This window comes from Eupeodes corollae, chromosome 2 (genome assembly GCF_945859685.1).
Source record: "Eupeodes corollae chromosome 2, idEupCoro1.1, whole genome shotgun sequence".
NCBI lineage: Eukaryota > Metazoa > Arthropoda > Insecta > Diptera > Syrphidae > Eupeodes > Eupeodes corollae.
The window spans coordinates 144,293,347-144,311,993 of NC_079148.1; the positions used below are offsets into that span (position 1 = coordinate 144,293,347).

General features: G+C 38.1%; 1 protein-coding gene across 15 annotated transcripts in view; it reads left to right on the forward strand.

Moving 5' to 3' along the window:
* LOC129947820 (serine/threonine-protein kinase mig-15) overlaps positions 1-18,647 on the forward strand; it is a 103,822-nt gene that overhangs the window by 23,023 nt on the left and 62,152 nt on the right. The window lies entirely within an intron of this gene.

Here is an 18,647-nt window from a genome sequence, read left to right on the forward strand (position 1 = left end):
AAGAAAAAACCCGACCAAATCGATATGTTTTCATTGTCAGCCGCCAACATATCTAACTACTCGTACATAGGTTAGGTAGATATAAGTATATAAGGGGATTACATTCATTTGGTTTGGTGAAGTTGCTGTTGCCCAAACAAAAGTATTCAGATTCAGAGGCCAAGCCTTGAAAATGCTTTTTTATGCTATAGTTGGCAAGTGTGCCAAAAAGGTTTTTTTTTGTTTTCTATTTAAGTTTTTTCCGTTTTGGACGAATGGACGAGCGACGACCGACGGACCATCATCCATCTACCATACTTCAGTGAAGCTATTTTCATATTAAATCCATGAGCATATAAACAGCTTTTTGTTGTTAGATACAATTAGTTAAAAAAAATACAAAAAAAAAAAAAACAAAAAGTAGAAATAATAAAGTCGGACAGCAAAAAATAAAAAAATTATTGATAGGTATGTAGGTTCATAAGTCTGTATGCTGGTTGGGTAGGTAGGAATTGGAATTTAGTGGGTTTTAGATTGTGTGTTAGGAAAAATACCAAGTCAATTTAGGTTGAATTAAAAAAAGAACTGTGAGTGTTTTGTTCAAGAAGTTTTTTTTGTATAGATAGGTAACCCACAAAGACTAATTATGTTATTAAAAAAAGGAAGGTTAGTTCCGAGTATTCTAATTTTTATTAAGTACGTGTTTGGGTACCTTACCTGGGTTAGTGTTTCTTTCTACCTACCTGAATAAATTTAAGATTGAATATGGAACACATACAAATTGAATATGAAGAATAGCACGTTTAAAAAAAAATATTATTAATAGCCAACCCGACCTTGAGTCGTCCTCAATGTGGTGTAAAATATAAAACTGATGTCATGAAGATATTTAATTTACTTCTACATTCTAAATGCAGTGATGCCAGAATTTGATTGGATTATAACACGCGATCAAATCAAACCAGGAAACCGGAAATTAAAAAAATAAATACATTTGGTGGTGTAACACTTCGGGGAAAAGAACATACGGGTTACAGCAGCTAAAGGAGGAAAACTACGAAGTGAATGTTTCCACAATTTCGAAAGATAACATTTTCACGACATTTGTCTGTTGTCCAGGGCATTAATTCCAAACCTATTCTACGTTTAATAAAATGCTTCATTATTGTTGCTGTTGCTCTTTACCACCAAAACTAAAGTACCGCCCTTCACGCTACCTCGACTCAACGGTCAAATCCTATCATTGCCTTTCAGTGCAAAATATTCGGGAGTTATACTCGACCCTAAACTAAACTGGAAACTAAATATTGAAGTACGGGTTAAGAAGAAGGCCTGTGTTGCCTTCTACGCCTGCAGCAAAACATTCGGCAAAAAGTGGGAACTTCAGCCGAAGATGATTTTATGGACGTACACAGCCGTAGTATGTCCAATCTTAACATATGGGTTGATTGTGTGGTGGCCTGCTCTTAGCAAAGCCTATAATACTGATAAGCTAAAGAAGGTTCAGAGAACAGCTTGCCCAACGACGCCTTAAACGTTATTTTGGATCTTCTACCAATCTACCTTTTTATTAAATACATAGTTCCCTGCAGCGCTATTAGGCTGAAGGAATCAAACAGCTGGTTGTCAAAACCTTATGGTCACAGCAACACAACGAAATTGATTCCCTCAGATATTATCTCGGTAGACACTGACTACTGCACTCTTACTTTGAGCCTTAGTAAGGTTTTAAGGTTATTTTCAGATCCAGAGAAGATTAAGAGGATGACATCGTGTCTTCACTGACAGCTCAAAGATGGAGTGCGGAGTTGGTTCTGGGATCTTTTCTGAGTCCCTAAATGTAGCTAAATCCTTTAGGCTTCCTGACTTTGCTAGTGTTTTTTTCAGGCTGAAGTGCTGGCAATAAGGGAGGCATGTAAGATACTTAAACAAAGCCCAAACCAAAACAGAAATGCGGCTATCTTTACAGACAGTCAGGCAGCTAAATTGGTCCAGCAATGTCGCGATGAGCTTGCGAGTCTGAATATTAACCTCGGTGTCACCCTGATCTGGGTTCCGGGCCATAGTGGTATCGTAAGAAATGAACGGGCTGACGAGCTAGCCAGGCAAGGATCGGCCCTTCATAGCTCACTTGCGGAAATGGTTAACATTCCTCTTGGTGCTATGAAGGGTAAATATCTAGGAAGATATGGCCCACTTATAATAAAACCCGTACAAACGATCTTCTATGCAGGCCATGGCAACACATAGCCAGGATTGTTGCGGTTTGTACCGAACATTAGCCTATAGGAGTTCATGCGGAGAAGTTGGGTATCTCCTACAACACCTTTTGATCGTTCTGAATTAAGGGAGTTTTCGAAATATGGCATGAATTCAGAAGCTGTTATTTGGGTTCCAGTATTCGTAGGATCACCGCGTATCTTTTTAGCCAGTTTCCACCAATCTTTTGCTGTGTTAATACTTGCAAGTTGACTGGGAATGCATTGGTAGTAGGGCTTTGTACTTTTTATTGGCTTCACAATAGTTTTTTCTGCTTGCATCGAGATTATATTTTCTGTAAATGTTAAGTAGCTCAAGTAAAGTTTCTCGAGCTTTATGACAATCCATACCAAACTGCATAGATACACTCTTTTAAGGGTTTGCATCGTGTTTTAACACTCTATCCAAAGGCAAGAGTTTTTGTACAACAACTTCATCAATTCAATCAATGTATTGAGCGCGTCTATTGGTAAACCATTTAAGTCTTGGAAGCAACAATGAACTGGGGGAACTTTGCGTATCTTAAAAGCCTTCAGACCTAAAACTAGCGGCATGTGGTCCGAAAAGGTTGTACTTTCAATTGAGAAACTTTTAATTATTTCCATTGCAATGTATAAAGGGCAGCAGTAGTCAATAACTGACGACCCTCTAGTTGTCACAAAAGTAAACTCTCCAGTTTAATCGCCAAAGCCTCTCCCGTTAAGGATAAATTCACCGATGTCTTCCAAGAGCTCACACAACATATTGCTGTTGCTGTCACTGTCACATTCTTGATGCGCGGTTAAAAACAAAAATCTCTATACTTGGCAGTACGTTAGAAATTCCCCTTAAGAGCTTACTGATGGAGATTCCTAGAAGTGCGAGGATTATTGCTGAATTGTTTGAAAGGATGGGGGGGGGGTGAATGCAGAAATATCAATAAACCTGCGAAAGACCTGAGATATTACTGCGGTATTCAAAGCTCTTTTTTGATTTTGTCCAAAAGAATTAAATTTTTTTGAAATGCATCTGAAGGCTTTATAATTTATAGCCCATTCGGAACGGGGACAAATTTACTGCACCTTCGAAGAAATTCTAAGTAATCTGCAGTATTTTGATCAATCCGTAAAAGGTGATCTTTGATACAAATACCGAGTAAGTTGATAAGTTTCCTCATCGATGGAGGTGCGTTGCGCTTCAAGGACAGAAGTCAATATTACGTTATTAAAGCAAGAGATTTTCCACGGGTAAAAAATTCCCCATTGCAAAATACTCTCGAGATCCGAATTTTATCAGCTTATTGTACCCTACCGTTGAAGTTTTACATTCACATCCGAAGGACAAGGTATGAAACTTCTAGAAACGAATATGAAAAGCTAAAGGTACTGTTTGATAGATTAAAATAACGGAGCCCTGGGGAACACCATCCAAAAAATTTTGTATTGAATGGTTAGAAAGTTGCTGAACGTTATTAAATGTTTTTGAAATTTTAAGTGCAATAATCTAACTATCTTCAAAACAATGTAACGATGTATTCCACTATTCGGCGAGATAAACTTTGAAATCACCCATGAAGCTTTGCTAAGAAAGATATCGGCTGTCATTAAAAAGCTTTCGTTCTAAATTGTTGATTGATCAGCGTTTTCATGAACTTGAGAGATAGAGAGTGTATTTGGACGATATCTAGGGTGAGAAGTCTTCTTCCCCTTTTTAAAGGACAGTATGTACAATTACTGTTTTCTTTGTGCTCGTGGACCCACAGAATAAGACAGATCATAATAAAAACAGGTCTTGACAACGTTGAAGAAGTGCTCTTCAGAGCAATAAGAGAATTGTATTTTAGTACTCCTGTAACTGCAAGAGTGCGAAAGAAAATTCGTGCCATAAAACCTATTTAAAACTTAGTTTCAGATGAATTTTTAGCCGAGACAATTTTGTTAGCTCAATGAGTATCCAAAGAAGTAAAAACATGTGTTCTCCACTTGACACTCGTTTAGTTTTTAAAAAGCTACAAGTTCAAAATTGTTGTATGTCGTTAAAAGAAGGTGAAATTTTTAGTAGACCACAATCATAACATTGTTAGTCACTCTTCATTTTGTTTTTGCAATCAAAAGCTGGTATTTCCTGTCATATTCAACCTTCTTCATACTTATCACATGTTTTTTTTTTTCAAATAATGAAATTCTATTTAAAAATTAACTAAGTGCACTCTTGGCTGTTCGTATTTGTCCATCACTCATCAGTCATCATTTACCGAAAACTATACTCAATCAATTAAAAAAATAATATGTAATCAAAATTCAAATATATGCATTCGAGTGCGTCATCGGACAACATCAACATCATCAACAGCACAACAACAACAAGCCACTTGAATGCCATTCATCATTAACAGATTTTAAATTTAACGATCAAATATCACATTTTGTACTTTCACCACCATTCCGGGAAGTAATTTGTCCCAGAAATCATCCAAATCGAAATATAAATGTAAAACAAATACAACAAAAAAAAAGAATTAAGATAAAAATAAAAATACAAAATCCCACCTATGACTGTTTCGAGTTAATCCCCAAGTTTACAGCTTAAGTCTCAAGATCTCGATGAGGTGCGGTTTGGCTTTAAAACTTAGGCTTATAGGCATATCATTGAAGTCTCAAATCGAATTCCGCTAAAAAAGACCGTTGTTGGTTGTGCCTTGTGTCTTGTGTCGGTCGTAGTCGGTCGTAGTCGATCGTACCTTGTATCAACAAAACATATCTAACTACCTGTGCAGAAAACCCACTCACCGTCACAGTCACCGTCACAATTATACGACATACCGGACTGTGAGTAATAAAAAATTCTCTTTAACATCAACTTCACCTTCTTGCTGCAAAAAGCTTTATAGCCTGAATCAGGCCAGGATCTAGCTTCAACAGCTTGTGGATATGCAACGTAACGTAATACAGTTGCACCTATAGCCAAAGCCATGCCTATACGTAGCAGCAACAGCAGTGGAACGAATTGTCGGCGGTATGGAGTTGGATTTCGATTTGTACAAAGTCAAGTGTAACCGGTTAGTTGGGTGTTGTGTGTTCAGCTCTTTTGGTCTTATCACAGAATTTTTATGCGCTTATTCATAAATTATACTTTATTTTATTATATTTACTCAGAAAGGTATGACTAAACTTGTTTTTTGGTTTCTGTTTTATTTTTTACATTTTTTCAAAAAGAATCGAAGACTCGAAGCACCAACGACGAACGAGAAAAATCTATGCCTTGTTTCATTTTGTATATCATTGAACACTAGGGCATGAAAATATTGTTAGGAAAATTGCAGCAGCTCCCTATGCAAAAAATATGCAACGTGATGTCATTCAAAGTTTCGCAATTACCTGCTATTACAATGTTTGTTGGTAGCAAATAGCACACCTGTGATACATTGACTTGGATACATTTTTTCATGAGAAAGCATAAATCGAGAATGGGCTTTGAGTCTTCTTTGTTTTTTTTTTGTTTTAGATGACTCAACTTTAAGATCTGACCTAAAAGACAATTTTAATGATTTTGGGCGAACACGACGGTTTTGGGTCGTGACTTTTTTTTCAAATTTAAATAGTTTGGAGAAAAATAACGTATCTGATCTTACACTCTTTGAATATCAAAAAATGTATGATTAAAAAGTTTCGGTGCAAGAAATCGATCTTTTGATTTTTTTGGAAAATCGAAATGAAACGAATCGGTTAATTTTAATTACACTGGTCGACAAAATAATGTTTGTTTTTTAATCTATCCCAGCAATACTTCTTTAAAGGATAAAGATGTTCTGAATGTTAATCTCGCTTTATAATTGTTCTACATGAGGTTTTGAAAATATTTTGATTCAAAAATGTTAAGGACAATAAAACAGAACATATCAAAGTGTTAGTCTTTGTCTTCTAGAAACAGTTTAAATCATTTTAGTAGTTTGCTAAGTTTTGGAAATTCAAATTCGTTATGAGTTTTCATAATAGAGTTTTGAGAAACCTTTGAATACCCTTATGAAGATTATTGCGAGCAATTAGGAAATGGGCTAGGATTAGAAAGAAGATTCCGATGCACATTGGTTTTGAATGCGTGTACAGTGCAATTAGTGGGAAATACTGGGACTGTTAAAGCATTTCACATTCGTGTTGGTTTAGGTTAGGTTAAAGTGGCTGCGGATACAGAACCCAAACACTTAGGCCAAAAGAAAAGGTCCATAGTGCCACCACATGAATCTAGAGAATTTCTTCTTAGTTGTCGAACCATTTTCAGCTTTTTATAAAGCGAAGAAGATATTTGATATCCTTATTAGTAATTCACTGGGATTATCAAAAAGTCAGTCTCCCAGATGAAGTATGCGTCTTAGTGAAAGTGCAGAGAAGGTGAGAGATTGTTTCCTCTTCTTCCTTGTACATACAGCTCCTGCAGAAGTCATTTGAGGCTACACCAAGTCGTATTGCGTGTCTGCATATAAGACAGTGTCCCGTAAGGACACCTATTAGGGAGCTAATATGCAGTCTGCTTTTGAGATAACAAGCTTTAGGTCCAGTGAAGGCCATATGAGTTTCGTGGCTGCGCGCACGTTGGTAAATTGTGCCACCTAGAGTTTGTTATCATAAGAGCTGCTTCTTAAGCAGAAGTTTACATGAAGCTATCAGTATACCTATCTTCTCCCTTTCAGGCGAAATAGGTATGACGGTTCCATTTTTAACAAGTTCATCGGCTCTACAATTTCCCGTGATGTCTTTGTGGCCCAGCACCCAACATAGGTGAATGTTAAATAGCTGCGCCATCTCCATAAGAGACGATCGACAATCGAGGGCCATTTGAGATTTGGTTGAGACACCTTCAAGAGATTTAATAGCAGCCTGACTGTCAGAAAAAAGATGTGGATGTCAGAAGTTGATATCACATTTTCTCTTAGCCAGAAGAGAACCTCTTTGATCGCTAAAATTTCCGCTTGGAAGACGCTACAATGATTAGGGAGGCGCAATGAGATGCTTAGATTCAGCTTTTCTGGGTACACACCACTACCCACTCTCTCATTTATCTTGGATCCATCTGTGTAAAAATCAATGCTTTTGTCATCCAGGAGTTTTTTTTGTCTTCCCTTTCATCTCTGGATGGAATGGATACCTGGAATTTGTTACCAAATTGGTGTTTTGGTACTTTGGTATAGAACCGAAGAGGTTCAGAATGATGTAGTGCCCCATATTATTGTTGGTCCATCAAATTGAGGCGTTGAGTCTTATAGCTGTACTCGCTGTCACTTGTTTGCTGAAGATGTCGAGGGGTGTCAGATGGAGGAGAGTGTCTAACGCTGCTGAGGTTGTGGTTCTCTCCTGTAGTGCGACTCAAAAAAAGAATCTGTATTTTACAGTACGTCCTTAATTTAGCTCAAGGGTAAAATGATAAGTATTCCTGGAAGGACTGGTATTACAGTTGAATTGTTTGAGGGGTGAGATGCAAACGTTTCAGTTAGACAAAATTTAACTATCGTTTTTAAAGCACTTTTTTAAATTCTGTCCAAGAGAATCAGGGGGCTTATTGGGGGAACTGCCCATTTCCCTACGAATTCATAAATTATAGCAAGATAAGAAGGGGTAAAAGAAACTTCTTGCATCGGCGGAGAAAACCTGAACACTTAGCAGCGTTTTTGGCGACTTAAAATAAGTGCTCCCTCTATAAGAGGTGGTTTCAAACGCTTTACTGTTAGGTTTAGCAAACTTTGCAAATCTGTTCTCACAGAAGTCTCCGATACACTCATAACTTCAGGATTGATACTTTAGGAGCTTTTGATCTTATAATTTCATATTGGAAGCGAGATAAGTCTGCTTCAATAATTAAATCTAAGGCTTCTTCACCAGTCATTGAAGTAGGTTCATCAGTAGGCTCTCGTAAAGCTTTCCTACACGTTTCAAATTTTCCAGGACTGGTGGTTACATCGTGAATTAGTTTCGCAGCTCCCGGCTGCCCAGATGCTCGCAAACTCATTTTAGTCGCAAATGTTAATTCAGGAAGAGACGTTGATTTTTTCAGTTTTTTGTCGTTTTGTTCTTTCGGATCGTAAATGGTTCAGCTTTTCCTTTAAGATTTATGTAAGACATGTGAAAACCAACAATTTATAAAGATTTTTTTTTTGAAAATCTATCCATAGTATAGTAGGATTTTACAAAAATAACAAAAACAATATCCATAGTATGAATACTAGCGATAAAAGTTAGAATAGAATTTTACTAGGGATGGGTTTTTAACATTTAAACGAGTCTCTAATGAATCTTATGTGATTTCGTTCTCAAATGTTGGTACGATTGATATTGCATTTTTATCTCGATGGCTATGTTCGTTGAGTAGTTGTGCATTTGGAATCGCGTGTTTTCCTTTGGGGGAAAAAAATCTGTTACTGTTGATATTATTTAGTTTTTGTTAATGAAAATGGACTAACTGGGCTTATCTTGCAAGAATAGAAGAGATAATTAAGTTTTGCTATGTTTTAACTCAAAGTTTATCCTCAGTTTAGATTAAATAAATCTTGTTGGTGTTTCCATCGCACAAAAAGATTTAAAATTGATTAAGTTTGACAGCACTTTCTAAAATGCAAATGGTGTTTCGTCGGACTGTCAATCGAGGGGTTTGGGGTTCAATCCATGCCACCTAACTTTGTTCACGGGTACTGCCTCTTACGAGGAATTGACAAATGCTCCAAGAGTAATATTCTTGTCATGGAAAAGAGCTTTTTCAAATTAGCCGTTCGGATTGTAGGTGCCTTCCATCTCTGACAACATTACTCGCGCACAGGAATGGTTGAAAGTTGTAAGTCACTGGCTCTGGTGAAAAATTGCCAACAAAATGATCCGCAGTAGCCAGATTCTTGTATTTAAAAATTGGTACAACTGAAAGAAGTTCTGTCAGAATAATAATGAAAAAAATACACACACAAATAGAAGAAAGTTTTGTGAAAATCATTAAATCAAAAAATAAAGCCATAAAAACTAACTAAAACTAATAAAATGTACAATTTTCAAGAAGAAATTGAAATTCTATAAAAAAAAAGTTCATTTAACAATTGCTTCAAGGAGGGGGTTTGTTCGTAGACTACTACATTAACATGTGGTGTTGAAGCGAGCTTGAAGATCGCCTCAATTCTTTATATACCTGAATCGAGTTGAAACGAGCTTGATTTGACTCTATTACCGTCGGAGATCGGAGTCTTGTCAAAATTTGTGAAGAAAAACCTCTGTGGAGAAGTTGGGTTTACAGATAATGCATTATGGTCTGTTTATTTGCATGTTTGTGTACAAAAAATATAGTTTTGTTTTAATCAAATTACAATTACAAAAAATGAAGATGGAGAAGGTAACATATTCTTATATGGTGCTGAACTATTTAGTTGTTGATTGTTTAACACGAATCAAACTATCTCACTTGTACTTCATAAGAAACATCGAAACACCATTTGCATTTCAGAAAGTGCTGTCAAACTTAATCATTTTTAAATATTCTTGTTCGGTGGAAACACCAAAAAGATATATTAAATCTAAACTGAGATAAACCTTTGGTGGAAACATAGCAAAACTTAATTATCTTTTTTATTGTTTTCTCTTGCAAAATAAGCCAAGTTAGTCCATTTTCATTAACAAAGCCAAATAAAATCAACAGTAACAGATTGATTTGTTTCCCCAATGGAAAACACAAACATAATTCCAAATGCACAACTACTCAACGAACACAACCATCGAGATACAAATGCAATATCAATCGTACCAACATTTAAGAACGAAATCAAATAAGATCCATTTGAGAATCGTATAAATTTCGAAAACCCATCCGTAGTATGATTCTACTTTAACTTTTATCGGCAGTATTCATACAGCGGATATTGTTTTTGTTATTCGTGTAAAATGCTACTATACTATTGATAGATTTTCCAACAACACAAGGGTATTGAGTTACATTAAATAATACTCGTATCTTAAAAACCTGGTAGGTAGGTAGGTAGAAATGGCGATCTCAAGGCAACCTAGCCTGAGATCCAATTAGCGCTGTAGTGGGCCGTTTTGATACCAAAAGCTCGTTTGACCTTTGATTGAAAGGGATAGATTGATAGAGAAGCTTCATAGCGATTATGTTAGAGCCATTTTGTCGCATTGAGAAAAAAGATTAGGTCTCTAATCTTTGTCTCAGATAGCTCATCAAGGTCGTGAAAGAATGCTTTACCAAAGTATTGCATTCTAGAGTTTGTCAAAGCAGGACATTTGCAGAGGAAATGGATCGTCGTTTCACTTTCTCTTTGGTCACAACAACTACGGCAAAAGGTGTTGTAGGAGATACCCAACTTCTCCAAATGAACTCCTATAGGCCAATGTCCGGTACAAACCGCAACAATCCTGGCTATGTCTTGCCTTGGCCTGCATAGAAGATCGTTTGTTTAGGTTTTGTTATAGGTGGGCAATATTTTCCTAGATATAATGCAGTTGGGTAAATTGCTCCACCTTCGGTTTGATTCAGTTTGGTAGATAGAAAAGATTTTACCCTTCATAGCACCAAGAGGAATGTTAACCATTTCCGCAAGTGAGCTATGAAGGGCCGATCCTTGCCTGGCTATCTCGTCAGCCCGTTCATTTCCCTTGATACCATTATGGCCCAGAACCCAGATCAGGGTGACACCGAGATTAATATTGAGGCTCGCAAGCCCATCGCGACATTGCTGGACCAATTTAGATGAGGATATGGCCGAGTTAATGGCTTTGACAGCTGCCTGACTGTCTGTAAAGATAGCCACATTTTGGTTTGGGTTTTGTTTAAGTATCTTACATGTCTCCCTTATTGCCAGCAGTTCAGCCTGAAAAACGCTAGCAAAGTCAGGAAGCCTAAAGAATTTGGCTACATTTAGGGACTCAGAAAAGATCCCAGAACCAACTCCGCACTCCATCTTTGAACCGTCAGTAAAGATGGTTGTGTCAAAACTTATCGACACGATGTCATCCTCCCAATCTTCTCTCGATACGAAAATAACCTTAAAACCCTTACTAATGTTCAAAGTAGGAGTGCAGTAGTCAGTGTCTACCGAGATAATATCTGAGGGAATTAATTTCGTAGTGTAGCTGTGAACATAAGGTTTTGATTTGAAAACCAGCTGTTTGATTCCTTCAGCCTAATGGCGCTGCAGGAAAATATGTATTTAATAAAAAGGTCGATTGGTAGAAGATCCAAAATAACGTTTAAGGCGTCCGTTGGGCAAGTACGCATGGCCCCTGTGGTGCCCACGCAAGCTCTCTGAACCTTTTTTAGCTTATCAATATTATAGGCTTTGCTAAGAGCAGATTGGAAAAATCATCTTCGACTGAAGTCCCCACTTTTTACCGAAAGTTTTGCTGCAGGCGTAGAAGGCAACACAGGCCTTCTTAACCGGTACTTCAATATTTAGTTTCCAGTTTAGTTTAGGGTCGAGTATAACTCCCAAATATTTTGCACTGGAAGACAATGATAGGATTTGACCGTTGAGTCGAGGTAGCGTGAAGGGCGGTACTTTAGTTTTGGTGGTAAAGAGCAACAGTTTAGTTTTACTTTGATTAACTCCTAGTCCACAACTAGTGGCCCAGTTGCTAACTTTCTTCAAAGATGACTCCGTGATTTCACTAATCACAGAGGTGTACTTTCCTGACACCAATAGCACCAAATCATCCGCATAGGCTACCGCCTTCACTCCACATCTCTCTAATTTAACGAGAATTGTATCCATGACCAGAAGCCATAGAAGAGGCGAAAGAACACCACCCTGTGGTGTTCCCCTACTCACGTGTTTTGTTGCGATTGTATTGCCTAGAGAGGCTTGAATCTTCCTACCACTGAGCATGGAAATAATTCATTCTCGAATGAAGTCTTCTACACCGAACTTAACAAGCGATTCTTCTATGGATTCTGTAAGGACGTTGTTAAAAGCACCTATGTCTAGGAAGGTGGCAAGAGAAAATTCTTTATAATGGATTATTTGTTCTACAGTACGCACTACCTCATGGAGGGCAGTCTCCGCAGATTTGCCCTTAAGATAAGCATGCTGAGAGCTTTCGAGAGGTCGTCCAACTAGGATTTCTCTAATATGGTAATCAAGAATGCGCTCCAAGGTTTTAAGCACAAAAGATGTTAAGCTTATTGGTCTGAAATCCTCCGCGGATTCGTGACCTTGCCTACCCACTTTCGGGATAAAAACTACTTTGACCTGTCTCCACGACATGGGCACATGTTTAAGAAGGAGACATCCTTTGAACATTTGTTCCAGCCATGGAGCTGCTACATCATGCAATTTTTGAAGCATAACTGGCAGTATGCCATCTATGCCTGGGGATTTATATGGAGAAAAAGTATTGATGGCCCACAAAATATTTTCTCTGGTTATGACGGAATTGACTTGTTCCATATGAGCTACGTTTAGCTCTGTGGTTTCAAGCGATTCGGGGTTATCACTCTCGCAACCCGGAAAGCGCGGCTTCATCAGTAGCTCAAGAGATTCGGCTGGAGAGGCTGTCCAGGTTCCATCAGGATTTTTTAGAAATAAAGGATTACAATGTTCCTTCGATAAAACTTTGCTGAGCCTTATAAACCTGACTCTATACAGTAAAATTATATCGGAAATGAGCAATTTGATTGCTAGAAGAAAAACTACCGGCTAGTTTTGCCGGTCTTATGTAAATTCATAAGAACTAATAAAAAACAGATTATAAGTTATGCAGACTGTTGATAAAAATCATATAAATTTGACTTGCTAGACATTTTTATTAATACGTTAACCCATTTGGGTGACGGTTTATCCATGTTTTTATTATTTGTTAGTAAATTCTGGTGAAGAGCAATAACAAATTAAGTGATTGAGTCGCTTTTAAGCCACTTAAACATGAACACAAGCGTATTTCAGTTCCAGTCGTAGATTTAATTATTTTATTTTTGTCTACCCGTCCTAAACTAATACGATTTTTCGACGCTTCAAATTTTATCGAGTAAATTGTATAAATAAAACAAAACGCCTTGAGATTTGTTTTTTTTTGTTAGCTTCCAATTCGTCATAGGTTAGTAATAAAAACTCATATAAACTCTTCTTAAGAGTTTGCTCATTTCTCGCACTTCTCAATTTTATTATTCTGCGCAAAGGCAGCACACAAATCATTTCCAATCACCTTGAAAAATAAGATAAGGAAAACTTCAAACTAGCGCTAGACATTCATCACACGTACCGTACGTAGACTTAAGCTAAGCTTGTATGTCTGAGGTCTGAGATACTACCTATAAACTTTATACTTTTATAAACTCATGATGCCTGTTGGCTGAGTTTAGTTAAACAAATTGTCGGCTGAGTAAAATTAAAAATAAAATAAACGTCGTCGTCGTCGTCTTTCGTCGCCAGCGGCGTCAGCGCGATGGCGGTAGTAAGGTAGTTATGGTGGCGATGGCGTCGGCAGTGGCAGTGGCGGGCTGCCGTTTCTCAAGCCACTGCTTACAGGTAGACATGTAAATTTGAATTAAAAAACAGACATTGAACCTATAATCGCACTAAAAGATTTACAAACAGCACAACCATCTGTTGAGCTTGTTTTTTCTTTGTTTGTAAAAAATAAAAAAATATTAAAAAAGTATTTTTAACAATTATATACAAGTACATTATAGTGTTTTTTGGATTTAGGACAAGTGCTTGGAATATTAAAATAAATTATTTTCAATTAAAGACACGTTCTTTTTGTTGTTATTACAAAAATCATATCAGGTGGTGGTGGGGGCTTGAGCTGAAAATATACATGTGTCTTGAATACCTCCACACCTCCGCGTTCAATGACCACTTGTCGAGATGAATCATTGCGGTCACATTTGTTGTATTTGGGTAGACATCATGCGGAGTGAGTGCCGTCTGCGTCATTTTTCTTTTTTAGGTTTAAGTTCAGATACATAAATCTAAAATGGCTTGAGTTTTGTTTGTTTAAACTTTCTTATCAAAAGATATTAAAAATTCCATCAAATTAAAACAAATAATGCACGTTTCCAAGAATGCCCGGTGGATTTTTGTTTGGGTCTTAAATGAGTCACATACAAAAAATTTAATTTATCGCTCAGATTTCGAAAACTTAGTAATCTCTTGAAATGCGTTCTAACTTTGTTTAAAGTTGTTTGAAGGTTAATTGATGTTGAGTCATATTGACAATGTATCTATACGAGGTATTAGACAAGATTGCATTCCCTGTAAGTTCATGTAAATTTCGACTTATTACGGTTGGAATAGTTTTCTTTGAACTTTGACTGGAATTACTTACTTACTTACTTAAGGTGGCGCTACAGTCAGGGGCGGACCTGGGCCTCAACCAACATGCGTCTCCAGCCAGCTCGGTCCCTAGCTAGCTGTCTCCAGTTTCGCACGCCATGTTGGTTGAGGTCTTCTCCCACCTGGGTGCGCCACCTGAGTCGCGGTCTTCCTCTACTGCGCCGTTCCTCGGGATTGGATTCGAAGACCTTCCGGGCTGGAGCGTTGATGTCCATCCGCTCTACATGACCTAGCCATCTAAGCCGTTGGACTTTAATTCTGCTAACTAGGTCAGTGTCGCTGTACAGCCCGTACAGTTCGTCGTTATATTATCTTCTCCTCCATTCTTCATCTATGCGTACGGGACCAAAAATCACGCGAAGAATTTTTCTCTCGAAGCATCCTAAGACGCTCTCATCTTTCTTTGACAGGGTCCAAGCCTCAGTGCCATAAATGAGAACCGGGATGATGAGTGTCTTATAGATGGTGATTTTACATGCTCGAGAAAGGACTTTACTTCTCGATTGCCTTCTAAGTAAAAAGAAGCAACGATTTGCAAGAGTTATTCTTCGTTTGATTTCAGCGCTGGTGTCGTTGTCTGCATAAATAGCGGCGCCTAGGTAGACAAAGTCCTTAACTACCTCAAAGTTATAGCTGTCCATGGTGACGTTTTGTCTAAGACGTCGTCGTTCATCTTCTTCGCTTCCGTCGCAATGCTCAAAAACGCTCCACTGACATCACGCTTTGATCTTCCAATTATGTCAATATCATCTGCGTATCCTAGTAATTGGATGGATCTTTGGAAGATTGTGCCTCTAGTGTTGACGGTTGAGTTTTGCACAATTCTTTCCAGAACGATGTTGAAGAAGTCGCATGACAATGCATCGCCTTGTCTAAAACCTTTTTTGACATCAAATGAATCGGTAAGATCTTTTCCGATCTTGATAGAGCAGCGTGCATTCTTCATCGTCATTCTGCACAAACGGATAAGTTTGACAGGGATGCCAAAACTAGACATTGCTCGGTAGAGCTCTTCCCTATAGATGCTGTCATACGCGGCTTTAAAATCGATAAAGAGATGGTGGGTATCGATTTGAAGCTCCTGGGTTTTTTCCAAGATCTGCCGTAGTGTGAATATTTGGTCGATAGTGGATTTCCCTGGTCTGAAGCCACACTGACAAGGACCTTTCAGGTTGTTGACGAATGGCTTCAGGCGTTCACATAATACGGCAGAGAGGATCTTATACGCAATGTTAAGGAGACTGATGCCCCTGTAGTTGGAGCAGTTTAGAGGGTCTCCTCTCTTATGTATCGGGCAAACTATGCTGAGATTCCACTCATCGGAAATGCTTTCTTCCAACCATATTTTGCAGATGAGGCATTTCTGATGGCTGTAAGGCAATATTGCCATTGGTTTAATTGGCTTAATGCAGGCAGCATATGAATCCTTAAGAGGTTATTAGAGACTCGATCGGAAAAGGACATGGCAGTCTCTTGCGATTGTAGCCGTCTAACGTCGAATCTTCTCACAGTACTTCCTTATTTTGACTTGGATCGGGATATCCTTGGCTACAACGAGGTAGTGGTCCGAGTCAATGTTGGCCTCTCGGAAAGTTCTGACATCCTGTATACTGGAGAAATGTGCTTCGATCTCAACCTGGTTGACAGTTGATTGATCAGGAGATTTCCATGTGCCCTTGTGGATATTAAGATGCGTGAACTGCGTACTAGCTACCAGAACGTCCCGCCCGCAGCGAAATCGACCACCCTGAATTCGTTGTCGAAGGTGGTGTCGTGTAGGCTGTATCTCCCGATTATCCCACCAAAGATGTCTTCTCTTCCTAGCTTGGTATTAAAATCTCCTAAGACAATTTTAATGTCATAGCTAGGGCACTGCTCATATGTCTTGTCCAAGAGCTCGAAAAATATGTCGTTGATGTCTTCATCTTTCTCCTCTGTTGGGGCATGCGCGCATATTAGGCTTATGTTGGCGAATTTAGCTTTGATGCGGATTGTCGTGATGCGCTCGCTCACACTGTTGAAACTCAAGACTTTTTGCCTGTGTCTAGTTCCAACAACAAATCCACACCCAAATATCCGCTGTTTTTGTTCTCGGTAGCTATCGCAGTCTTTTAGTTTGCGTTTGCCCGGTCCATCCCATCGCAATTCTTGGATGACTGTAATATCTGCCTTGCAGCAGTTTAGGGCTTCCGCTAATTGTTCGGCTGCACGTGGTCTGTTAAGGGACCTAACATTCCACGTACATATCCGAAGTTCGTTGTCCTTATTTCGTTTGCTTGGGTTGTCAACAGTGAATCCGTCCGTATCAGAGGCTTGTTGGTGCTTCGAAACTAAAGGTATTTTTTACGTGGCCAGGAAGTCACCCCGACGACATAACCCCCAACCTGGAGGGCCAGATCCTTAGTATAACTCCAAGGAAGGGGAGCCGGATAAACCGCTCCTTACAGGCCTGGCCGCCTGGGCTCCGAATATGTCGAAGAACTGTAGGCCCCACCGTTGATTGCATCTCGAGAATTCGTCCGCTGCCGCCTGGATAAGGAGAGGTACCTTAGTGGAAACACCTCTCCCCCCTCTCTTGATTGCTGCCCCCAACAACTTTCCACTGGGGTTGGAACCCAATCTCCAATTGAGGTACTAGGCACCCGATGTTCACCGCGGGGAAGTGAGAGTAGGAGTTGATAGACAGGGGTGGGTTTTGAGAAAAACCTTTGGACGCTTGTGTCCTCTTGAATGCACATGTCTACCATTTGAACATCACTGGATGACTGGAATTACTGCTTTTTGATATTTTAACTAGTTTTATAAAATAACTTTTATTTGAATTAATGAAAAGATGTCGGAATGGTTTTACTTTTCTTTTTCTTTAATTTGAATTTGTAATCTATCCAATTCTCCATAAGTTAAGCTCTTCATCGAAAAACTTTGAAAATTATCTCAACTCAAACTTTGCTGGAATGATTCATAAATATTTAATTTCCTGTGAGGAAACCTCATGATAAATATGTATAAGTCCTTCTTTGAGCAATGGGATGGATACAAGTCTTAGGAGATATTTTAGTTTAAAAGATTTCCAAAAGTCTTAAATATGGGAAATGTACTTACCCTTCGATTGGATCTCCATTGCCTTTTTATGATGTGGTGCAGAGTATACTCTTCCATTCGAGAGTATTTTTGAACTTTCTTCGAATACACAAGTTGTTTTGGAAAATGGTAAAAGAGCATAAATTGATAAAATATTCATAACGGAAACCCCATCATATATACCGTCATTATAATAAATATACATATTTTGATACCGCACAACATAAAATGTAGCAAAATATTTATGTGACCACAACTAGATCTTGAGCATATGTATGACTTATACTCTGTACGTCTTGACTCACTCGTCGACATTATTATCAACATTGCAAATTTATTTGCTTCATCTTTAAAGACTTGGAAAAAAAAAACTGTTGGAGCTCATAAAAAGCTGTAAACGCAAAATAGCACCCCATTATGTACTTGTATCTATAAGTATATGAATTTAAGACGTCCTATATGTATCTTAGTTTATAAAGGAAGAAGAAAAACGTAAGTTGAAACCACAACTTTAAATAAATCAATTAATGAGATTATGATGTGCTAAGGTTGTTGTTTTTTTTGAATGATGCCTGAGTCTGGTTAATGCGCCTTCAAAGTGGGTTGCATTCTTCAAGCTACCGGTCTTAACTAATTGAGTTGGTCGGTTCGGTTCGGTTGGTTTAACTAGGGGACGACATTTAATAGTTTGTTTATAATCGTTTGTATGTATCTTTGCGGAATGATTGAGACAATTTTTCTCATACCTACATAACTTCTGTATTGAAGAAACTTGAACATACATACTTTCAATGCTATATAGACATTCTTGATTAGTTACGGGACTTTGGTATTTAATTAAAACGTATTTCATTAATTTGACGTCTCTGTCAACACTGCATGTAATTTGTTTTTATTTTTATAACATAAGTCCTGGTAGGATCTTAATTTGCAAAATTTGCAGTTTCAGGATGGTTTATAGTTTTAGACTTAGACCAAGCACTCATCGATGAGTAACGCTAGAGTAAAGTCGTTTATTAGATAAGAACAGTAACAATTT